The following is a 5813-nucleotide window of genomic DNA, read 5'->3' as shown; positions in this document are numbered from 1 at the left end:
GATGACAATGGTGTGATAAGAACTTTTGGATCTATTCACTCCCAAAGCCAAGTTCATTCTTTAAACTTCTGAGTTAGGTGAGAACTTATAGTCTTTACTAAAGTTGTTGCTTATAAGTAGGATCATTATGAAGTGTGTTCAAGTAAAAGCTGAAAAGTATTTAATCATGTCCTCCTCCTCTTCTTCCTCCTCCTTCTTCTCCTTCTCCTCCTCTTTCTCCTCCTTCTCTTTCTCCTCCTCCTTCTCTTCCTTTTTCTTCCCTCCTCTTCCTCCTCCTCCATCTCCTTCCCCTTCCCCTTCTCCTTCTTCTCTCCTCTTTTTCCTCTCATTCCTTCTCCTCTCCTTGATCTTCCTCCTCTCTCCCCTCCCCCTCTTTTAAACCAGCCATATTCCTGGGAGGAAGAAACATTTTCTTCAGGGGTGTAGCCACTGGGAAAGTGTCCGTGCTCTTGTGAACAAGCTCTCACCTACACTTCTGAAAACCACCCTTTAAAAAAAGAGCATAGCCAGCTTTATTTTCTGTGTCTACTCCCTCCCATTATAAAGTAACAAGCTCTCATCCCCATAGATGGAACCCTGTGCCTTCCCTTCCATAGGCCTGTCAGCTAAGGGGCTGGAGAAATGGCATGTGTCCCTACAGAAAATCTGGGGTTAGAGTCCCAGTACACACATGATGGCTAACAACTTTCTGTAATTCTAGGGTCTCTGATGCCCTCTTTTCTGGTCTCCACAGGAATTGGGCACACTTGTGGTGCACAAACAAGCACACAGGCAAAACACTAATAAACAGAAGAAAGGGAAGGAGGAGAGGGAGGGAGGGGGAGAGAGAGAGAGGAAAAGAGGAAGGAAGAAACCTTCTTGAAGGGTTGCAGCAACAACAAAATAGCAGATACACTAGGTGCTACAAACGGAAAAGTCCAAGACGTGGCATTCAAAGAAAAGAACTCAGCCTCATCGGAACTCCGCTCGAAGGGTGCGGGAGTTCCAGATTCTCAGGGGAAGAGAATCTACAGCAAGAAACCGACAAGCCCTGGGTTCCAGAATAGCAGAGAAAGGCATTTCAGATGGAGAAGAACATCTCCAGGCCCCAGCTGCTGAAGATCGTACGCCAGGAGTGTGTGCACTGCTGATACCCAGAGAGTCTCAGTGAAGTGACTGTGCAGACTTATGTGTCACATGACTTTGTCAGGATCACCTGTCCAGATGTAAGCACACTCTTTTCCAAAACACATTTGCAATTTTGCATATACATTCTACATTTATTTTTATAATTTCTTTACCAAACACATACAGTTAAGCTGATTGCTCATTAATAATATTGTTTAGTTGTCTCATTATGGAAGAATACAAATCATGTATCTGTCAAAAGCTACAAATGTTTTAACATATGAGCTGTTAATAGCGCTATTAAAATAATTTCTATAACTCTTATTAAAGATGAGGTTTCTGCTGAACAGCATGTAGTCTAAATGGACAAAGGTCATGCCTCACATTCTCCACAGACACATAGAGCTATATGTTACAATAATAAGGCTTTGTGTAATGAGATCATATATCATCCAGCTGGAATAAAATGAGATTTTGAAAACAAAGTTATTGTATTATCAAACAGGACATGAAAAAGACATTTCTCCCCTTAAAATGTTGCTTTGAGTTTAAACAGAAAATATTTGTATGGGAACAAGTGATAATAATTCATGAACAATTCTGTTTCAACGAGTTTCTTTGGGGGGGGGTGCCATAAAGCACTTCATTTCAAAACTCTCGCCACACTTATGGATAAGGTCACTTAGGTCACAGGCAAGCCATAGAGAGTGGGTAGAAAGCAGACACAGTACCACCGTTCCCTCAGGGAGAGGAGAGCTGGCCACAGAAGAGACGCCTGTTGGTCTTCAGATGCTGAACGAAGAAAAAGAAGGTTGATCATCACAGAAGTGAGGGGTGGCCTGCATGCCCCTTGTCCTCAGGATGGCAGCCGCAGCAGCCACAGCCTCTGTGCCCTCCTCAAAGACCTCCACAAAGGACTTGCACACGACCTTGGACAGAAACAAGCCTTGTTGGAAGACATTCCTAAAAATCCCTCCCTGCCCTGCTCGAGGGTACTACATGCCCAGCCTGCACAGGACCTCCTTCATGTCTTAATTCCCCTCCAGTTTAAATCGCAGGAGGAGAACGTCCACCCTTTCTTCGTGCATCTTGTCCAGCCTTATCCACTCTATGAATTTCTCTTATTTCCTTTTCCACCATATTCAGTTCAACATCTTCACCTGGAAGCATGACAATCATGTTCAGTTCATTGCCAACACAGGGAAGCAACAGAACCTTGGGTAATATCTCTCTTATAGGTCATCTTAAAAGTAGACCTCATTTGGGCAGGTTTCCCCTCATTCTTGGTGACTTTAAAAGGCCTCTCCGGAGTGTTCTTAAACTGCTTCTCGAAGTTTCTGTGAAAATAGACGGCATTCACAAGGACCAGCAGAGTGTCTGAATTCACTGTGCTTGAAGACAGCAACTCTTCAGTCTTATCTTCTGTCTTTTTGGCTGAGTGTTGATGTGTTTTGGGGACTGCTCTGTTGCATCTAAAAAGCCCAGCTCCCCCATCTCTGCTTGACAGAACTTGAGACAGGAACATTAAAAGACTTTTAAAAATGACAAGTCTTGCCGGGTGGTAGTGGTGCACACCTTTAATCCCAGCACTCGGGAGGCAGAGCCAGACGGATCTCTGTGAGTTCGAGGCCAGCCTGGGCTACCAAGTAAGTTCCAGGAAAGGTGCAAAGCTACACAGAGAAACCCTGTCTTGAAAAACCAAAAAAAAAAATGAATAAATAAAAATCACAAGTCTTTTCTTGAAGAGCTTTTGGCTGTTTTGAGCAAGTAGGTACTGAGAAGTGACTGGAAGCTCTGGTGGACATCTCCACCTCCATTGCCACTACATTTATCCAAAGAATATTCCTGAATCATCTGACTTTCATTGTTTCCCTTTGCACCCACGAAGACCATGGCCAGAGCTGAAGAGATGCTCATGGGTGAAAAAAAATACATTTCCAAGCTGTCTTCACTCGGCGTTGTCAAAAGGCTTACAGCCAAGATGCCATTTGCTTCCGGCAGAGGATCCATGATGGCAAACCGGGAACACTTGGTTCCCCAGCCAGTAGCAAGCAGAGCAGAGACGTCAACATTTCTTAATGAGTCAATATTTTTGCTTGCAAGGAGCATTCTTCTCACTTGATTTATTAGCATTCTAGAGAATATCTTTTAGTTGAAATACTCTATCACTACTTCCATGTTGCCTCACAAGGCCAAATCTGTTCATTTTGTGCAAGCCCCACATCTGTTTTATATGGAAGATTGCTATTTCTCACATGCTAAAAATACATATTAGAACCAAAAAAAACCCTCCCAATGACTACCCAGAGTCTGCATGTTCACCGCTGGTACAAGTATTCAGTGCTCCTTGAATTGCACAAAGCCAACACTACATTTGCATGTGTTAACATTTCTGCTTTTTGTAAAGAATATTCTATTATTGTTGGATACATTTTCAGGAAGAGAGGCAATGCTCATTTTCCCCCTAAGAAAGTAAGCTTGGGCATGAGCAGAGCTAGCTAGCTTCCTGGGCCAGTGCTTGAAGGTAAAGAGAGATGGCAAGTGCTATGATGAAACCTAGAAAAGATTGAACTCAAAGACAATCAATGCCAGCAGTTGGAGTCATTACCATCAACTAGACTTTCACAAGAGAAATGTATAATGGAGTCTCTGGATCCATAAAGCTTCATTGAGCATGCAGGCTTTTCTGTCCTTCTTATCTGGTCCTTCATATGAACCTCTAGAGGGGATATAACTAAGAGGAGAGTTTTTCACTGTGTAGCCTCCTCCATAGTCAGATCTGGGGCTCATGTCTGTAACGGCAGAACTGAGGAGGGCTGAAGAAGAACTGCGGTGCAAGTGAGATAGATTAGCAGGTAAAGGCACTTGCTTCCCAAGCCTGATGCACCCTGGTGACCTGAGTTTCATCCCTAGAACCTATGTATGTGGTAGAAGGGGAGAACAGCCTCGACAGAGTCATCCTCTGTGACACTCCAGACCATACATACATACACATAATACACATACAGATAATAATAATAATAATGAGAAATAAAATTGAAGGCAAAGATTATGAGTTCAATGCTAGCATGGGCTACTTAGCAAGACCTATCTAAAACAAACAAACAAACAAACAACAGCAACAACAAGCACTGTCCCCTCTCCATAACTTCCATATGCCCTGAGCCAAAACATGGGTGTAGGAGTACTTTAAATCATCGCTACACTGGTTGCAAAACATAAATTGAGTATCATTCAACATCTACTGTTTGAAGGCAACCCAAAAATTGCTGAGTGAGTTGGCACGGTGTCTCCATTCATACTTACGTTTCATACTGTATATCTTATCGCACAACAACTTCAACTAGAAAAGATGCTCCCATTCCCTCCCCTAAGTCCTGGTTCTTAAGTTACAAAAGTCGTGAACTATGTTTCTCAAAGGCTCTCTCCATTTCCCATCTCCCAATTAGGAAACGTGATTACTAAACATCTGACTGTCTGGCACTTTCCAAACTTTACCCCAGTGCTTCATAGAGAAAGTTACCTGGAAAGGGCTGATTGACAACCAAGAGGAATCCAGGCCCTGGAGAGTCTTGGCATAACGAAGCCTTTCCAGCATAACCAGTACAGCAGAGACAGACTGGGAAATACTTGATTCATTTGTTCTTTTGAGCATTTACTAAAGCAGTGTGTTGGCCAATTAACCTATCCTTATTAATTCAGTCTGCCCCCTGGCCAGCTGCACCTCCCTACTCTGCTTTGATTGATGTACCCGAGTGCATTTTATATCCTTCTCGTTAAGAAAACAGATCTAGACAAACTTCTCTGAAGTCGTCAATGCTACCCCACGACACTAGAGACAGAAGGAGCCCCAAACTCTGACTGTGGTGATATTTTCCTTATGGAATCTCTGAAACTGTGGGAATGTCTTATATAGTAAGGCTACCCCCATTAAGCAGTGGGCTACTAGGCCCTCAGTTTCCACATTCAACCAACTGAGGCTCCAAAGTGTGCAGCAGAGAAATGCACATGAACTAACCATGCTCAGGCCATTGTTTATTTTTCCAGTGCTGCAGGTAGAACCTGGGTCCTTGCCCATGCTCCACAATCGCTCTCTACCACTGAGCTGCACCCCAGCCGCAGGCTTTTCTGCTCTTGCCTGCACCACATGTGTAGCAAGTATTTACATAGCATTTACATTGTATTCTATAGTGTAAGCAAAGCAGAGACAACTTAAAGTATGTAGCAGGATGTGTGTAAGTTTCATGCAAATTTTGCCCTTTATATTAGGGACTTGAACAGTCTCAGCTTTTGCTATCCAAGGGGCGACTGTATTTACACAATACATTCACAGGTACCAAATTCTCTCTGTGGGTTTCTCTTATCTTATATAATAGTACCCCCTAAAAGAGATAGAGCAGTTGCTATTCTGTATAATGTTGGGGGGGGGGTGTTAGAGAGGCTACAACCGTGGTTCTCAACCTGTGGGTCACGGCCCCTTTGGGGTTGAATGACCCTTTCACAGGATCACCTAAAGCCATTGGGAAATACAGATGTTTACATTACAATTCATAAAAGCAGCAAAATTATGGTTAAGAAGTAGCAATGAAAATCATTTTAAGGTTGGGGATCACCACAACATGAGGAACTGTATTAAAGGGTTGAAACATTGGGAAAGCTGAGAACCATTGGGCTCTAAGAAGCTAGATCAGCCGGGCGGTGGTGGC

At 43.3% G+C, this 5813-nt stretch overlaps 1 pseudogene; it reads right to left on the bottom strand.

The window, feature by feature from the left end:
* Positions 1-1848: 1848 nt before the first annotated feature.
* Positions 1849-3117, bottom strand: LOC102925566 (serpin B6-like; annotated as a pseudogene).
* Between the last annotated feature and the right edge of the window lie 2696 nt (positions 3118-5813).

This window comes from Peromyscus maniculatus, chromosome 9 (assembly GCF_049852395.1).
Source record: "Peromyscus maniculatus bairdii isolate BWxNUB_F1_BW_parent chromosome 9, HU_Pman_BW_mat_3.1, whole genome shotgun sequence".
Classification (NCBI taxonomy): Eukaryota; Metazoa; Chordata; class Mammalia; order Rodentia; family Cricetidae; genus Peromyscus; species Peromyscus maniculatus.
Note: the sequence above shows the minus strand (reverse complement) of the source record. Positions and strands in the feature narration are given on the sequence as shown.